We start from the raw sequence: 20,979 nt of genomic DNA on the forward strand, positions 1-20,979 counted from the left end.
AATAGCATTAAAGTGATTGTTTTCGTACACAAAATCTAAAAGTTACAAATAATATTAAGCGCCATCGAAAACAATGACGATTTTTTACGGCTTTGTAAAGGGGTTTGTCTGTCTTGTCTACTTACTATCTTTTGATAATAAATTATAGCAAAATTCCAAAAAATAAAAGATATGTCCTTCTATATTAATTATTTATTTTGAAAATAAGAATATATGTCTTAAAATAATACATTGTAAGACTGCCATAACATTATGTAAATGTTAATAAAAAACATAGTACTAATAAAAATAAATTAATATTATTGTTGTTTGTCAATGTTATTATTTATAAAAATGTAAAACTTATTACACAAACTAAGATTAATTACCTACGTTGTAATTGTTTGTACCTTTACTGTTACGTCTGTATAGGTTTTTGTTACTTCATTTAAATGTTTAGTAAAACGAAGTATTTATTAAATAAATATCAATCAATCGTATTAAGAATTATATCCTGTCGTTATTTTATGTAGTTTTATTACTTCTAATTTATTTAATCTCTTGGAACTTATTATTGTATTACTTAACTGAGTTATTTTTAAGACCCCATCTATTTTTATGATTACCATTTTGAAGATTATGTAATTTTACTTGAAAAATAAAAATAAAACAAACTTTTAAATAAAATCACAAATTTCACAATATATGATTTTTGAATTGATTCCTCAGTTGTTTTGTAAGCGTGTGTTGTAATGAAACATATTTAGTTTACTATATGAAAAAAATATAAAGAAAATTCATTATTATAAATCTAACTATCCTAAAAAAATTTAATGAATGAACACGACGACAGCCTATAAATATACGAAACTGTAACTTATAATATTTATAACTGATTCTTATAAATTTTGTACCAAAGATGAAAATGATATATATATTTATATATATATATATATATATATATATATATATATATATATATAAGATGTAACGAAAATAGTGGGGATCCGTTTAAGGGCATATTCATTATCGTATTCTGATTACAAAAAAGTCTTAAGACTTTTTTTGTCGCGAATAAAAAAAATCTTTTTGGGTAAGATGGTCCAACTCTCCCTGCCAAGGCCAACCATTTTTCGCGTTACTAAATTCTTTCTTCTACTTTGTCCTAATCAGAACACGATATTGAATATGCCCGTAAACTATTTTTGTTACATCTTGTATATACTTTATGTATCTTGCATTTGAAATATCATGTTTAAATGTATGACAAAGGATAATGCCTTTAACAAAAGAAATGTTAAAATATTTATGTATCACGGCTACACTCGCTCGACATTTTTCGTCGCTATTGGCGACGTGTTTCGAACCCTTCGGGAGTCCTTCCTCAGGCAGTGCTTGAGTGCTTGAGTTAGTTCAGTTAAGGGTTCGAATTCGAAACATGTCGCTAATAGCGACGAAAAAAGTCAAGTGAGTGTAACCATGATATTTAAGTATTTTAGAATATGTCTTACGAAAGTTTAAGTTCGCTTAACAGAAATGTTTATATGAGAATAATTATCAAATTTTAGTTATCACTAGTCAACGCGGCATTTATGTATTGTATTTATAAACTAGTTAAAATACTCTTTGTAATTATTTATTGTGATGTATGATTGTAAAACGTAGGTTCTAATTATCATCATGTAAAAGAAATCGCTGTTACTGTTACTGTATACTTAGCTGGAAAAAATGTACCTATTGTTACCAGAGTTCTGTTTTAACGTTTATCTTTCATTATGTTTATTAAGTTGAAATTAAACTAAACATTAAATATGTTACCTAAGGTGCAATGGGGTAACTTCAAATGCGGGATAATTTTGAAAATGGCCAATATTTATAAAACCAGAGGCAGTATATACTTCAGAAAAAGCTTCTGGATTATACCTACTCTGTGTCTTTTGGTATTTCAATAAAGTAAAGTATTCGGGTAGTTATAATAACATTTATTGTTATCCAACCAAATACAAAACCGCCTGGATCTGTCGCTAAACGACCTGACTTTAACCTACATTATTTGATCCTGTAATGTTTTCATCTACCCTCAACTGGCTTAAAGAGCCATTTGAGGGGAGATTTAGTTTACTTTTATTTAAAAACCTAAAGACACAGACCTAGTACATAAAAACTATTTTGAACATTACCCCGCTTTCATAGTAACCCCAAACCTTCGAAGTACCTTATATGTGCTGTGTTAATTAAGGTACTTCAGGTTAATGAGCATTTTTGTTGATAAAGGTATCAAATGCCAAAGTAATAGTTAATATTCTTTACACTCATTAATTTACTACATTAAGTAATATTTATGTAAATTATTTTATATTTATTAACCTACGTAACTTTTTTAAAATTCAAAGTTACTTTATTATGGTTTACGGAACCATCTGGGTTTTTAAAATTGATTTAGATTTACAACAATTCATTAATGTAACAATTATAGGTAGGGCCTGGGCGCTGGTCAGAGGATCTAACGGCAGTCGCTGGCCCAAACTGGATAACGACAGCTTCAGACAGAGAGCTCTGGAAAACCTTGGAGGAGGCCTATACCCTATAGAGGGGTTCTCGTACATTCTCTTTTATTGTTAATTTTGTCTGATGTGTATTTTTATTTATTTTTTGTGTTCGAGAAAATAAAGGCTTTTTAGGTCCGTGTAAAGTGTTAGATTTTTTTTTTATACTACGTCGGTGGCAAACAAGCATACGGCCTGCCTGATGGTAAGCAGTCTCCGTAGCCTATGTACACCTGCAACTCCAGAGGAGTTACATGCGCGTTGCCGACCCTAACCCCACCCCCCTCGTTGAGATAGCTAATTAACAAATAAAATAACTGCCAGATAAAACTTCCTGCAAAACTTTGCACTTTATCTACCAGTTAAGCTTAATTGACGATTGTGAAACGCCAACGATGACTTTATTCGTCAGATAAGTGGCAAGTAGCTTATTTAGGACTTTACTTGGACATAGTGAGACAGGCCCTTAATATTTAATAAAAAAAAGTAAGTATTTAAAAAAGTATTACCTCTGTACTCGTCATGTACCTATTATCAAATTACATTGAAATGTCACAAAAAAACTGTGAGGTAAAAAATGTAAACAGAATACTTAAATCGGACCAAGCTAACTCTGCATCGCATTTTCAATGTCAAAGTGTGGCAATGTCATTAATAATGTCAAATTTATATGAAGATATGTTGTTTATAATGATACACTTTCTCTTTGTTCTGAGGGCCTACCGCGAAAATCGAAGTTTGCAAATTGTGTTCATTCCAATTAACGCATAATTAGAGTGACAGAGAAGAGAGGTATGGGCATTGTGAATGTCATCTCGCTTTGTGTGGTTGGGCACAGCATATCGGATGTCATTTCAGATCTAGAGCGGAGCCCAACTGGGGAAGTACCTCCACCTTACAGAAAACCGCAGCCAAATAACACTAGACCCTACTCATAGTGTTGTGTTCCTGCCGGTGAGTAAGGTTGCCAGAGCTCAACGAGGGGGGAATGCTAGGGTCGGCAACGCGCATGTGACTCCTCTGGAGTTGTAGGCGTAAATAGGCTACGGAGGCTGCTCACCATCAGGCGGGCTTGTTTGCCACCGACGTAGTAGAAAAAAAAGAAAGAAAAAAGATTCCTGCAATTTGCGAACGTCACTGTTCGTGGTAGGCCCTTTGTTCAAATAGGTGCAGAGCTAGATTAGACGGACTCTAAATGACATTAAAAGCAAATCAAATTTAAAAACAATAAATATTAAAAATTATTTTGAGTAGATGCCTAAATAAAGAGAGAAAAAATTGGCGTAAAATATTTTTGTACGAAAATCCGGGATTGTACATATTTAACATTGTATTTAAAGTTATGTATAAATATTAGTTTATAAGTCATAATATTATCATCGTAAAATAATGTATATTTCGGAATAAAAATGTTCTAAACATGTGTTAACTTGTTTTTTATTCAACCAGACCAGTAGGGCTAAGATGGTCGGCTCTTTATCATTTGTCACCATGCCTGTCACGTTCTAACAAGTATGTAAGTGCGAAAGTGACGGGCATAGCGACAAGCGATAAAAATGGAACCATCTTAGCCCTACAGGTAATAATCCTTATTTTATCAAACTTGCAATGAAATGTCGACATGACTCATTTCAAATTAGATCTGGCGCGATGAGTGAAGATGACATGTAAAGGAATTTCTTACAGCCTTACATACCCCATACCTGTAAAGCAACCTTCTTTTGTTTTTTAACGTCAAATTGTGACATTTCATGGCATTCAACCATCAACAAATATAGGTACGCTACCGTTGCTTAGCAACGAATATGTACAACAAATCACCGTTGTTGTGCATATTCGTTGCTAAGCAACGGCGACGGCGCATCGCGCAGGCGCGCGGACTTGCACACGCAGGGCACCACTGGTAGAGTGGCGAGCCGAGTAGGTCGCCACAAAACAAATTAACTGGGTGAATCAACTTTTTTTGTTTTGTTACCCTGTCCCGTGGTCCAAGGGACAACAGTGGCACAGTTTGTTTGAAGAGTCGTTGTATGCCGTTCTATTAACATGCTTAGTAGGGGGCCCATTATGGACATTGGTTATAAAGACCACAAAAACGCAAGTTTGATACATTTAAGTACCATAAAATCAGTATTTCAATGAACTTTTGTCCCCTGGACAACTAATCGTAACCATAGCAACGAGTGACGCTAAAAAGTTGATTCTCCCAACTACATTTTTCGTTTTAGTTGCAAGTTTGAGAAATGCACTATACATATCTCGGCGAGAAACGGGGTTGCCGGCCGCGTATCTCTATCCGGCTTCGCTACGCTCAGCCGTCTATATCTACTTGGCCTGCAACCCTACGTTTCACGGCCTCTATAGTAATGTACTATACAACGATAACATGATAAACATGAAATACAGTACAGTATACGAGAAAAAATAAGAAATACTTGTTCGACATCTAATAGATAGGAAAAATTGGAAAGACCATCGCGCTTAATTTCGAAGAGTTTGCTTCATGGTCTTCTGCGGCCCGCCATGTGAAAACCACTCTTAAACCATCAGCGTCAATTCCACGCGTACCACTTCACTTTGTTTTATTAGTTTTTTGCTATTTAATGTAGTTGGGAGATATTAGCAATTTTCAAAACTATTTCGAAGTCACCCCAATGCACCTTAATGACTTATATATAAATGAAATTCGCTACATAAATATTGATGTACTTGGAATAAAATTTAAAAATCCCTAATGTTATGTGTTTGAGTGGTTTTTAATCACAATATGAATAAAAAAACTCAAACACATTTAATAGTAATGAATTTTAAATTATGTTTTAAAGCGCCATCTGTTGAGAACCAAAGAAACCTATATATGGACCGTATGTTACGAGAATTCGGGTGTGCCTCTTAGGTAATATTTAAGAGCCTTCTTACTAGAGGGCGCCACCCTAAATAATGTATCAAATTGTGTATTAACAGTTTGATATTACATGATTTAATTATTTTTTTCGTAAGACATACAAAAAATAGGTAGGTACTTAGCAAATGGCTGGTATGAAACTGGAATTTAGTATGTAAGTAATGTTTACCCATGTATTTACACAAATAAATTACAGTAAGAATGTAAAAATAATTAAAGATACTTAAACATATTACAAACTTAATTAAATGATATGTAATACTAAAAATGAAAATCATGTGAAAATAAACTTAAAAATACTTACGTATAAGGACCTTTTGAATTACTACTTTTTTCAACAAGTTTCTTCAAAAAATGTGCCATCATTGTCTACCTGCAATATAAATTCACAACATGTTTTGTCAACTACGTTCCTATACAACGCAGGTTTCGTCATAGTTGCTACACACAAAAACAGCATCCACAATATACTTAGTCAATTAAAAAACTACACATACAAATACAAAAAAAAAAAACATGCAATTCTAAAAATTTCGCGCCGAACTCTTCCCTGCCTGGTCCAACCATATATAATACATATAATCACGCCTATTTTCCGAAGGGGTAGGCAGAGACCACGGATTTCCACTTGCTACGATCCTGACATACCTCTTTCGCTTCCTTCACTTTCATGACATTCCTCATACACGCTCGTCGGTTTAGGGTGCTCTTGACCTGGCCTTTCTTCAGGATTTCCCCGATTTGAACAGAGAAAATCCGCCGAGGTCTACCCCTTCCAGCCTGGTCCAACCAAACGTCAAAAATATGCCAGCTATGGCTAGCTACATTGCCACGCTGAATTTTTGCGTACCACTCCAGCAGGGCGACCGCGGGGTGAGATACCAGCGGGGGGCAGCAGATCACGTGACTTACCTTCGAGTCACCGCGCCAGTTACATTTTTGTATATTTTCTATTTGTAAACTCATAGTAACTACATTGAAGTTCACATTCAGCATCCACAAACCAGGATAGCCCCTCGACAGAATAACCAAAGATATTTGTCGGACCAGATAACAGCCAGCCCGGGAGCCTTCCTATACTACATTTAAGATCCCGGTAACGATTTAAGAGCAAAAATTAATAGATTTAGTCGTTGAAATTGTACATCTTTTGTTACGTAATATCTAAATAACAAGTATTGGTTTCTATTAGCACATTTTTTCATCGTGTTTTTAATAATGAGGTCGCAAGCGTGCAACCCTGGTAATACGTGACGAGAAGGGACAGTTTTTAAAAATTCATCAAAAAATTATGGTAGAAAATTATACAAAATGATGTACAAGAACAGTTTCAGCAAATGTTGTAGATTATTTAAGTATCGAAACTACGTTGAAATTAAGTCAATATTCAGAGAAATTGTCACTTGTTTTGAAGTAATTTCTGGAGAAAATTGATTTCGTCTAACTTTAATTTACACTACTTCAAATTTATAATAACAAAAATGTAGTTTATTAAAGGTGAAGTACAAGACATGTGTAATACAAAATTACCATTTCAAGCAGTCCAAACTTTACGAAATTTACAAATAAGATCGACAAAATCACTGCTTTACGCGCGTTTACCTAAACGCCCATCAGAAAATAAATCATTATGTGAGTCTGTTTTCAAAAAAAATATTTATTAAAATGAAAGATAACAAGCCGGGCTAATAGAAACCAGTACGTTTATTTCTAATAGTTAACAAAAGGTGTACAATTTCATGCGCTAAATCTATCAATTTGAAATTTTTGCGACTAAAATCGATAACAGCCTCTTAACAACAAATTTAAACTCTATTACTTGGGGTATGTAATATATGTTATTATACTTATATAATTAGGTCGTAATCTCTTCTTTTTCATCATTTAACAACAAATTTAAACCCAATTACTTGGAGTATCTAATATATGTTCTTATACTTACATTATTAGGTCATCTTCTTTTTCATCATAGTTTAAAATTTTCTGAAAGTCGACGATCATCTAAATGCAGAATTTTGTCAGTGATCATTTTAAAGCGTCTAATGGCGAATAGAAAGGATAAAATTAACATGTGAAACCGGGAAAACAGAATTAATTAGAATAATCACCCTTCATTTGCATTTAGTTTACAGCTGACCGGCCATTACGTTTATTAAGTAACTTTTCTTTTTAATTTTTATCTAGAATTTGTAGAAAAAATATTTGGGAATGCTAAAATTTTATAATTTACTCACCTTATTTTTGTAGATTTTTTTTAAATAAAATTTCAGATAGGTCATATTCAGATCAATCGATGCATTGAACTTTCGTTTTAAATAGTATAATTATATACAACATATTTTACAGTACATATGGTGCTACTTTACCGCACTAGTGCGAAAATGAGCATGTCGAACATTTAAAGAGCCATATGTACTGTAAAACGTTGTATGATACATGTGCGAATAGGTAATTCGCAACTCGTGTCGATTTAAAACACTCCCTTCGGTCGTGTTTTAATTTATCGCCACTCGTTTCGAATTTCCTAATTTTTCACTTGTATCGTAAAGTACTATAAAGACATGTCAGATAATGGTCCCTATAATAATAATAAAACATAATCATTAATTTATTATGTTAATTTTTATATTATAGTAATTTTTTATTTTTATGTTACCCTACTAAAAGAGGTCTGAAGAAACTGTCCTAAGGATTATTATAGTATAAATATTTTCAGTCAGACTGTCCCGAAGTTGTTTCTGGTCTCGTGCGCCTGTTTGTTCCGGACGTCCCGAGAATGGCCCTCAGACCACGACAACGCGACCTGTTGGCCGTGCCGCCGGCGCGCACCGTATCGCGCAGGAACTCGCCGCTGCCCCGCGCCCTCTCACTGCTCAATGCGCTCCTGGCATCGACGCCTGAATGCGATCTATTTGCTTGGCGATGGGCGGCAGTGTATAGTGAATGCTTGAGATTCTGTGAGGCGATAGGTGCTCAACTGTCCCAATTTAATTTGTTAATGTGCCATTATTGTTTTATAATTGTTAATACTTATAATTATTAGTTATTTTAAGTTTCGTGACGCATTGGTTCAACTGTAATGTCATGTAAACATTTTTACCAATAAATAAAAAAATATCTGAGACACTTAATATGTAAGGAATTTTAATATTTAACTGTTGTTATTTTTTTCATTATGGTTTTGTCTAGTTCGACAATTAGAGACTGAATACAACTCTAATAAAGTATCAAATATTTCATTGATCCCATGTTATATTATATTTTGTAATTTTTTATTATTTTTATTGCTCGTAAATTTTTTACATGTAATAGTGCACTTGTGGCCTATTTGCTGAATGAATGTTTGTGTTTGAGTTTGCATATTTGAACTTTCACAATCCAACGGTCTGTTATTTTATTAATATAACGAAAGTCGCGTCAACATCGTAGCATATACTCGAAAATAGCAAAATAAAATCGTGTTAAGCGAACTTAACAGGGATATTGCTTTTCAAATTAATCTTAGATACGAGTTTCCACATCGTTGATAATCCCACGTAAATTTGAAATATATGCTTCTGATTGAAATAGGTAGTCGCTGGGGGTTGTCGTTGAGATTCAAGATGGCGAAGACGTCTCGAGAATATTTTTTTGTGTTTTACTTATTCATGTTGTTCAAAGGGTATTACGCAGTGAACTATCGTGGAAGTGTGCAGCTAATGAAAAACTAATCTTTAAAATTTAACCATGTTTTAATCTACACCCGGCAATCCATCGTAGCTTTTAGTAAAGTCCAGCTATCTCTTCACTAAAAGCAACTACCGAACAACGTCATGCTCTGCGAGCACGCTTAAAAGTTACTACTGAACAACGACACTTGACATTGACACAATCATTATAGATTTTATGGAGGCCATATTTTAAAGGAAAAAGAAGGTATACATATATATGGCTATCGCTCAAGGTAGGATATAGATCCTACTTGAGCGATATCCAAGTTTTACCTCTACCATTATTTTTTTGTGTTATCGTAATGTATTATTTTTAGTATATTATGGGTTATCGTCCCTTGTTTACTCAGTTGACAGGAAAGCTAATATTAGGTGACAGGTAATATGAGTCATTACCAAGTGAAGAGTAACTGACCCTGGTAAAAGTTGTGGGTATATTTTTATATGGCTCGATTTACACATTACTTAGTGCGTAGTGTGAGGTCATTTATTTAACCATTTTTGCCTGATTTACACATTTCTTTTCTCTTTTCTCCATATAAACGTAGTTACGCTCTCATTTTAACAGGTGTTGCGGTACTTGCGGGAAGGTTGGTTGCAACACCCCCCGCGGGTTGCCCACCTTGTCGTGGTGGAGGGGCTTAGTAGCCGTGGCTTGGTCACCCAAGGTGAAGCGAAGAGGCAACCAGGGCCGGCCTGTTTGAGGTGCGGGCTGGCCCGAGGAGGACGCTCCAAGTGGGCTTGGTGAGCCCGCTTGTGACGCGCTGGAGGTGGACCGTCGAGGAAGAGGAGTGTCGGTATTGCGGTGAGCCGTTCTCCCTATCCTCGACGGCCGAGGTGGGATCGCAGGGGAAGAGGCGTGATGGTATCACGATGCGCCACTCTCCCTATCCCCTGCGACCTTGGCGGGGCCGTTCCGCAGTAGCGGCGTTGGTGGGGCTGCAGAGGAAGAGGAGTGTCGGTATTACGGTGTGCCGTTCTCCCTGTCCTCTGCAGCCGAGTTGTGGTTTGCGGCAGAACCATGGACCTCATCTGCCGCCGGGCGCTGGGAGTTTTCTGGCGCCCGTGGCCTCCTTGTGGCGGGCTCGGGGGGGTCCGCTACACTGCAGGACGGAGGCCGAGGAGGTAGGCGCGCCTAGCGTGAAGGGCCTTCGGGCATTTGCGAGGGAGCCGCTCGCGGGCGGCTGCCGCCGGTGGGGTCGCGGATGAGTGCGCAAGCGTTCCCGTAACCCCACCAATAAGGCGGCGAGGTGACATATGGGGGGTTTTTAGTGGGTATACCGTCGGCCTCATTAGCCTGGACGGGAGTCCCACATAACCACTCGGGTCGCCCCCCGCACCCGGGTGGTATGCGTAATGCATTTTCCCCCCTAGGAAAAAAAAAAAAAAAAAAAAAGGTTGGTTGCAACATCTGCAATGACTAAAAAGTGCAATACCAGAGCGGCATCTTCTGCCACAGCAATCACAAACATTCGTGAGTCCAAGGGAGGTAACAGCGCGGAGTCTTTTCTAGCTGATTTCTCTAACCCATACGTGTGGGGTATCTGTGGATAGGTCTTCAAAAATGATATTTAGGTTTCTAATATAATTTTTTTTAAACTGAATAGTTTGCGCGAGAGACACTTCCAAAGTGAAAAAATGTGTCCCCCCCCCCCCCTGTAACTTCTAAAATAACAGAATGAAAAATCTAAAAAAAATATATGATATACATTACCATGCAAAATTCCACCGAAAATTGGTTTGAACCAGATCTAGTTAATTAATATACTTGTAGTTAGAAAAATACTACTGACGCATCAATCATATGCTAGGCCTACAGTCCAATATTTCAATATCAATATTTAATTATTCATACTTAGGTAGAAACTTCAAAATATGAGCAGATTTTTTTTATTATAAGGCAACCTACTTATATCACGCTTCAGCATACTTCTTTTCAAAGACACTGAATAATTTGAATAAAAAGGAAATATCTTCACGCTTTTTCAGGTAAGTATGTAAATGCTTGCGTCGTTTCGTTGGTCTTATATAGGATGTCTAGTATATAGGCTTGTAATGTTATATACGCGGGGTAATGTTATATAAACAGTGGAAACTGTCGCCCGTGGACTGAAACGACCTTCAAAAGGTATTAAGTAATGTCAAGAAAATAAGCGTGTTTTTGGCAGCAACTTACTTTAATAAATAAAAAATAAAAATTGTTTATTTCGGACCATTAAAAAAATCCATAGCGATATTAGTAAAAATCTTAATAGCTATCTTATTATCTATGTTAATCAACTACAAACTAATCCATGCCTTAAATTACCACCTCACCAAGAGGCTTTACCCTACTTATCCCTCCCAATCACCACACCGACCCAGTATTTAGTGAGCGGGCAGTCGAGTCTCTCGGCCAACGTCCTCAGCATGCTGTTGTTGCTACCGCGCACACGTTAATGTAGGTACCCGTCAGTTTGTTGTATGTTAGTGTGTAAATTTAGGAAATTAGAAACAAAAGATGTGGCTCACCGCGCGAAACTTATTGTGATAGATAACTATTATGGCCGTCGCGTGGATTTTTACCTTTCATCTCAATTAACTTGTAAAAAATAATTCTGTTCAAAAAAATTCTCTTCTGGTCTCTCGCTAATATTGTCTGTTCGAAAAGAGATGAGTCGTGGAACGTGACCACATACATTCCACGGCTCTTCTCTTTCCGCACAGATTCAGATTCAGAGCTCAACGAGGGGTGGGAGGGGGTTAGGGTCGGCAACACGCATGTAATTCCTGTGGAGTTGCAGGCCTACATAGGCTATGGATACTGCTTACTATCAGGCGGGCCGTATGCTTGTTTGCCACCGACGTAGTATAAAAAAAAAGATTCTAGTAAATATTATCACTTAGTTATTTTAAAGTAAAACTAGACTGTTATGCTATACAGGGTAACGATATAGGGTAAGAGGGGGTAAGAATTACGTAGTTTATTTTGCTGGAAGCAAGACAAACATTGTGAAAGAGAGGTATGGGCATTGTGAAGGAGAGGTATGGGCATTGTGTAAGAGAGGTATCGGCATTGTGTAAGAGAGGTATGGGCATTGTGTAAGAGAGGTATGGGCATTGTGAATGTCATCTCGCTTTGTGTGGTAGGGCACAGCACAGCAGATGTCATTCCAGATCTAGAGCAGAGCCCAACTGGGGAAGTACCTCCACCTTACAGAAAACAGCAGCCAAATAACACTAGACCCTACTCATAGTGTTGTGTTCCTGTCGGTGAGTAAGGTTACAAGAGCTCAACGAGGGGAGGGAGGGGTGTTAGGGTCGGCAACGCGCATGTAACTCAGCTGGAGTTGCAGGCGTATATAGGCTGCGGAGACTGCTTACCGTCAGGCGGGCCATATGTTTGCCACTAACGTAGTATAAAAAAATCAAACACATAAAGAGTTCTTCATTCTCCATTTTATTTATCGAGTCAACCAATATTTTTTAAGGTTTTGGCTTAAGGCTTTTAAGCCGTCCTTTGTAAATGTAGTCTAGTTTCCTTGTGAATTTCAGCATGACAGTAGCCCATGATTAAAACGTAAAAACATTCAATATAAAAACTTCAATTTTGCTTCAGTCTCATCTTAATAGTCCGCAGTAAGCTCGGCCGAATTTCACCTTCCCATACAAACGAAGTTCCGTTCTCATTTTAAAACTACGTGTTGGATTGTAATGAAACTTTGCACATACAATGACATAAGGTATATCTATGCCTGTATCCAGTTTATATAGCTCCAGCTTATAAAATAAACGAAATAGCGCAAAAACAAACTTTGTGTGAAAAACATGAATTCGTTGTATATTTTTTAATGGTATCTGAAGTTACTTTAAATAATAATAATAAATAAATATTATAGGAAATTATTACACAAATTGACTAAATCCCACAGTAAGCTCAATAAGGCTTGTGTTGAGGGTACTTAGAATATATAAATACTTAAATACATAGAAAACACCCATGACTCAGGGACAAATATCCATGCTGATCACACGAATAAATGCCCTTACCAGGATTTGAACCCGGGACCATCAGCTTTGTAGGCAGGGTCACTACCCACTAGGCCAAACCGGTCGGTCAAGTTACTTTACAACCATAGATAAACTTTATCCTGTTGTAAGTACAAGGTTTCAGAGTAATCTAGCTAGTCGTTATAAAATGTGAGCCTAACTACCTTTATGGAGAACCGAGATTGCTGCGGACTCTCAAAGCTTTTCACGGCTTCCTGTTAGATAGGCTTAAAATCTGTAGGCGATTCGTGCCTAAAATGGCCGACTTCCGGTCCAGAAACAGGCTCCATTAAGCTTTGTTACGCATGAACGCGTATTTTATTTAGTACATGAATGCGATAGTTACGATTTCTCTTGGAATAAAACATTTAGCGTACAGGTCTATTTATTAGCCGTTCGAGCAAAACATTAAAGATTTTTTATTATAACATATTTTGTCAATAAGAAATAGAATATATTGCACACCTCAATATAAGGAAACGATACAAAAAGAAAACAGCAACACAAGTGGAGGTAACCAACCGGCGCGGGGGTCTTATTACTAAAAAGCAATCTTTTCCAGACACAGTTTAGGTAGCGGAAATCAATAAATTTACACAATTGAACCAATTCGAACTTTAAGATACGTCAAATTATTAATCAGCGGTGGGAGCATGGTTCCATTTTTATCACTTGTCACTATGTCCGTCACTTTCACGCTTACATACTTGTTAGAACGTGACAGGCATGGTGACAAATGATAAAGAGCCGACCATCATAGCCCTACAGGTCTAGATACGATATGGTTCGGATATGTCATTGTCAAAAGTGACGTTTTTGTTTTGAACCGGGCCGCATGTTATTAATGTTATTATCAGGGGTCGGACAAAAAGTGCGAATGACGTCAAACCACTTATAGGATGATTTCAAATAGTATTTTTGATTTTCATAAACAATTATCACGTATCATTTATCAATCTCTTTATTGACCTCTTTATTAAACGATATCGCCACTTGAAATGAGTAAGTACGTTTTTGACTGACACATTGTCAATCAGATGAACAGTCAGCGTCAAATACTTCGTAGCAGTCAAAGTGGCCAAATAGTTCGGTACACCATACTAAATATATGGTGTACCGAACTATTTGGCTACTTTGACTGCTACGAAGTATTTGACGCTGACTGAACAATAAATTGACTTCGTTATTGTTTAGCTATTGTATCCTCACGATTATATTTAGCTAAAATTTATATTTACTAATATATAAGAAAACGCTCTAAAATGTCATCTTTACTCGAATATTGTGGCAATTTTCCGTTTTTGGAGGTACGTGACAAACACGTATACTGCTAATCTTACCTACTGTTCCCACTTTTGACTATTAAACCTATTTATCTGAGGATCCCACAGACTTGTTCTAACTAATTTCAAATAATTATACCTTATGGTAACAAGTTTCGTGAAATTTATTTTATTCACTACATCACCCTACCACCTGTATTATTAATTCCATGGATTTATTTACGATTATTTTGTTACTTCATTAATACTACTTTGTTACTACATGTCACAAGGAAGTTTAAATACAAACTCAAACATCATCCTGTGTGCAAGATTAAGTACGTCATTTTTACGTCATCCGCACTTTTTGTCCGACCCCTGGTTATTATACTTTGCTTGCTTGAGGGTTTCTGACAATTAACAGATTCGACAAACTACAGAGAAACACGTCAAGCGACATTCGACCAAAATTACGTGAATGAATAAATTCATTTTAATAGGTATAAATGGCTAAATCTCACGAGAGTTTGCTGTTATTTATAGGTACATTTCTTAAACGAACCCAAAAGCTCAAATAAAAAAAGTGATTACCATTTATTACTAACTACCTACTTCGCTTCCCCAGATAATCCAAAACAATAGTACCTACTTGTTCATTGTGCCACGAGGGGGGTTAGTGAAATATTTCACGAGAGTCTATATATTCACGACGGCCGCAGGCTGGAGTAAATTAAAGACTCGAGTAGCAATACTCTTACCCCCGGAGTCACACACAATATTTTTCATCACACTTATGAAGAAAAACATAAATGTTAAGCGAAATAAATCTTAAATACGGTGACATTAAAAACATTCGTCCGCCATATTCTCATTCTTTGACAGGTTAGGCATCGAAGGCACAGACCTATCCGATGTTCAGCCACAATTGATAATTATATAAAAATATTTCAAACGGCTATTAAATTAATCAAATTAAATATTTTTAAACATGAACGGAAATACTAAATTATAAATGTTAATATTTTAAAAGTAAAACTCATTGATACCTTATTCGTATGAATAAGTTAAAAAGAGCTATTACTCCCTAGGGAGTTCTAGCTTATTTTTCACAATCTATAACAATATAGGCCTTTATTCTTAAGTACACCTGCGTGAAATAAGATCTTTTCGAGCAAGAGTGATGAAAATATTGTAACAGTGAAATCAAAGGAGCATCTAACCGCTTCTAAAACAGGAACTTTGCAACACAAAAATATTGCAATAAGGAACTCAAGATCGCCTACAGGTAAACGAATATTGTATTAGATTTGTAAAAGACAAGGTAACATGGGTGTAGGTAACAAATCCCATAGGGGAAGATCTGGAGCGCCTTCGCACTTCGGAAATATGATCTTGATTTGATATAATTAAGGTCAATACCGGTTTGGCCTAGTGGGTAGTGACCCTGCCTACGAAGCTGATGGTCCCGGGTTCAAATTCTGGTAAGGGCATTTATTCGTGTGATGAGCATTGATATTCCTGAGTCATGGGTGTTTTCTATGTATTTAAGTATTTATACATATTTATATATTATATATATCGTTGTCTAAGTACCTTCAATACAAGCCTTATTGAGCTTACTGTGGGACTTAGTCAAATTGTGTAATAATGTCCTATAATATTTATTTATTTTATTTATTTATTTATTTATTTAATACCGGTAAGTGTCGCTGCCTATAACATTAGGGCCTGTTTACCAATTGATTAGTGTCCATTACATGTTCCTAAACACTAATCAATGTTTAAACAGGCCCATATTTTTGTTAACGCTGGTAACTAAGGTATAGGCCAATCCAGATGGGAAGATCAAATCGACCGATTTGAACAGAAAATAAACTGGCGTCAATCTCCAATTTGGTCACCAATTTTAGATTTATGGTGATATCTGATGGCTCTAAATTTACATTTGCCCCTAACGCGAAAACTAGCGTCAAAAATTTGGTATTTTTGCGTCCGCAACTCTGCACCTTTATTGAATTGGTAATCGGCGGTTGAGTCGGCGAGCCAAATTGTCGTTTGTCCGCACCACCTGATTTCATCAGACAATTTAATCAGATTTGCGAATACTTGTTACCATCTGGACTGGCCTATTAGGTTGCCGAGCAGACCACACCAGGGCTCCCAAGGTAACTGCAGTAAATGACGGGACAAACCTATACAGGTCATTCGAACGTGCACTGAAATGAAACGGATATTCGATTGATGATTCGATGTAAATGTAAAGAAAAAAATTGTAAGCTAATTAGAATTATTAATATTAAAATGCTACTATACGGTGATACGGTTAACGATTATTAAAATCGGTCGTGTTTTAATTTATCGCCACTCGTTTCAAATTTCCTATTTTTCGCACTTGTATCGTAATGATAATTCACTGATAATTCAATTACATTCAATTTTATTGACATGTGTCAATTCATGTAATTAATTATATTTATTTTTAATTATTATGATTAGTACTAGAAATGTAACAATGTAGACTAAAGAATGTGGCTTCTAATGTATTTATTATAACAACTGTATTTTATGAATATAATATATGATAGCAATAAAGAAATATGAATATAATTTTGCTTTCATTATTAATATTATTGATTTTTTGAAGCGTTTTTTAATAAAAACGAACTATAAGACTAATCTTAAATTAGTATAAATATCGAATCATGATAAGATTTTTAAAGACCAAATGCCACTCCATATGTTGTGCAGAATCAGGGAGACGGAAAATGTGTTTGGTCGGATGCCTATGTTGGGGAAACTGAATTACATCCCAACCCTTAAAGAAAAGTGACCGGAATTTGAGAATTTACTAAAATGGGCCATTTTATATAAATATTGTTATTTTTTGTAGTGTTGTGTTTATGCCGTTGAGTAAGGTTGCCAGAGCTCAACGAGGATGCGGAGGGTTAGGGTCGGCAACGCGCATGTAACTCCTCTGGAGTTACAAGCGTCCATAAGCTACGGAGAGTGCTTACCATCAATCGGGCCGTATGCTTGTTTTCCACTGACGTAGTATAAAAAAATGTACACGGAACTTTTTTGAGAATTTTTTAAGTTATTTCTACTCATAATAACGAGTTCTTTCGATCCTACAAGGGTCCAAGAAATTGTAGAAAAAGGTCACTTCTGTGGACAATAGATATTCCGTTCTTCTTATTTTAAGTCTCAAGTACTGAAAAAATGTATCCCGCCCGTAAAGGTGTCGCGTAAAAATCAGCTTAATTTAAGAGTCCCTTAAATTTGCAATGTCTACAGGAAAGACGCGAGTTATTTATAAAATGTATATGATCCACAAGAGATGGTGATATTTTGGCTATGTCAATCATGCACATAATGCAACTCAGTTTAAATGAATTGCGCTTGACGCCATTGGCAGAAAATTAGGTTATATGACTCAGTCATGTAATTTTTCTTTATAAGTAGTTAATATTTTAAATTTTTCTTTTAGTACTTACTTTAAGTAATTGTTTTAGAGACGATTTAGACTGGTTATCTTTAAGAGGGAGGAATATCTTTTCGAACCTAACGAAATAACGGTAATTTTTCTATTAAATTCCATTTCGGCAGAAAACGTTTTCCACTAAGTTTTAACAAATCACTTCGAGTTTGACGTTGAGCATAAATTAATATATTCTTGGTTTACAGATTTCGCTTAATTTTTTTTTTGTTTTGCAAATTTTGAAAAAAAGGAAAACCTATAAATCTAGTATTTAACTGTGTTAATAACATACTAAACAATTATGGAAAATGGAAAATATTTAGAAGTGGAAAAACGTTTTCTCTTTTTGTATGGACGAACACGTGGTATAACTCATAACTCACGTAACTTAAGTTAACGGAGTTGCGCGGACACGGCAGAGCAATGTAGTTAAGTTAACGGAGTTGTGCGGACACGGCAGAGCAATGTAGTTAAGTTAACGGAGTTGTGCGGACACGGAAGACCAATGTAGTTAACTTAACGGAGTTGTGTGGACACGGCAGACCAATGTAGTTAAGTTAACGGAGTTGTGCGGACACGGCATATCAATGTAGCGATCAAATCAACTTTAAACAAATCTTGCAGATGTTTTCATTTCCCTCCCACAATTTATGGTCATCAATCTTCTCTGTATATTATCAGATACAGTTTAAAAACCTCGCTTCTCCCTCTAAATTGTATAACAAAATGCTGCCTTATCGCTTGGTGCTACAGTTGAATTTCTAATAAAAATTATGAATGGTTAAGAGTATTAGTGAAATATTGCTGAATGTAGCTAGGAGAGTTCGAGAAAACGTCATTTACACCATTACTCGGCTAAAATAAACATCGTATATCATTCCGATATCAGAACTTCCTCGATTTTATCGATTTCTATTTTTTAACGTAAACAGGAAGAAGAAACGTTTTAAACATCTTTTCTGACGTGTGGTTTATATTAAGTTATAAATATTTAATATACTCGTAATATTAAGATAAAAATTTGGCTTTGCAAAAGATTTCCGTAATTAATTCCTTTCATACATTGCATGCAAAAAATATATGAGTAAGTATAACGGAACACTTATTGACTAGCACGTATTTATTTCGCGGATTAGCAAATAAATATTCATATTTTATCTTATCCTTTTTTTATACCTTTATTTTTAGTTTTAATTTATATGGATTTCCGCATTGTTACGCCTGATTATATCAATTATTTAAGGCTCAACTAATCACAACGGAAAATTTGCTCGTTTACAATGTTAGCTTACAACTGTAGTGTTCCTGTCACCATATGGGATCAAAGAGAGGGCGCATATGTTAGAAGCGCTACGTGATTTCAACTCAAATCCTGATTATTCAATCTCGTAACCAACACAACTCACTGTAAAATAAGCTCTAAATACAGCTCCACAATTGCCATATTCGTTCGGAAAGCGGGTGAAATATGTTCAAGGCAATAAACAGTTGAAACTCGTCACGCTTGGACAGCGGTTCGGAAATAATTAAAAGGGTTTTTAGGTAAATGATATTGAAATTTTGATAGAAAAACGTTATATGTATGTAAAGGTTGCATTGATATTTAGTCGTTTTAAAATGGAACGCTTGAGGCGTTTGTTGGAAGGGGCTGAAAGTGTAACTTTAAATGTGTTTTGTTATATTCGGAATTTGTTTGGGATAAAATAAAACAGAAAACGTGATTTGATTGTTCTGTCGGTCGTTACACATGACCCGATTCTAACTTTAAGATACGTCAAATATTAGGTCTAGATACGATATCGGTCAGTGTCAAAAGTGACGTTTCTTCAAAAAAAGGTCACTTTTGAGACTGACATATCCGAAAGTTATCGTATCTATAACCTAATATTTGACATACCTTAAAGTTCAAATCGGGCCGACAGAATAACCTATGAAAAAATCGTTTTTTATAGGTTATTTAGTGATCGATTTATTTAGTGCAACAAGAAACCTAATATTTGACATACCTTAAAGTTCAAATCGGGCCGACAGAATAACCTATGAAAAAATCGTTTTTTATAGGTTATTTAGTGATCGATTTATTTAGTGCAACAAGAAACCTAATATTTGACATACCTTAAAGTTCAAATCGGGCCGACAGAATAACCTATGAAAAAATCGTTTTTTATAAGTTATTTAGTGATCGATTTATTTAGTGCAACAAGAAAGCAATGTTGATTTTTGCCACAGATTAACAATGTAAGAGATTTCCTGTCAAATATCAAAAGTGCGCCCAACGTCGGATTATATCAAATGATGTCAAGTGTAATTAGATATATTGCATTCAGAAGTAATGTGTGATTGCGTAAATAATTGTTTGTGTAACTGTATATTCCAAGATACTATCACACACATTCTTCTGTCAACAGCCACTATGAAGAATAAAAGTGATCACATTTTTTTCATTTGTATTCTGCCTCTTTCGCACTTATAAACTTGATAGTTTCCCTTTCGCACACTTCGATTATCTTTAAATGTGAGCGTCATTGTAGATCTGTGATTTTTGAAGCATTTCAAGTCCCGAGTAAGCGAAAGATTCTTTTCTCAAACTTGCAATGAAATGTTGACATGACCTACCATGACATCGCCTAAGTCACTCGCTCTATTTTCAAGTTATCTACTTACGCGATGGACAGCAGTGCGATTGTCATGAATGTTTTGTTTGAGCTTCATATCACTCGAGATCTGGTGTCAGTCAGGGTTCCATACTCGGACCTCTTTTGTTTGGATTGATGGTCAACGATTTGGAGACAGTAGTCAAAAATGCTAAGTGTTTACTATATGCTGACGACCTGAAGTTGACTTATGGTGTGAAAAATAGTGTAGACTGTAATTCTCTGCAGGAGGATATTGACTCTGTGATGCGGTGGAGCGTTGAAAATAAACTCCCCTTCAATGTAGCCAAATGCTGTGTATGTATGTATTGTATCATTGCGCAGTATACGTTCGGCCTTGATAAGGTTGACGGGGTCTCTGTGAAAGATCTTAGGGTGGTCTTTGATTTACGTCTTACATTCCACGATCATATAAG

The sequence above is a fragment of the Cydia pomonella genome, chromosome 7 (assembly GCF_033807575.1).
Source record: "Cydia pomonella isolate Wapato2018A chromosome 7, ilCydPomo1, whole genome shotgun sequence".
NCBI lineage: Eukaryota > Metazoa > Arthropoda > Insecta > Lepidoptera > Tortricidae > Cydia > Cydia pomonella.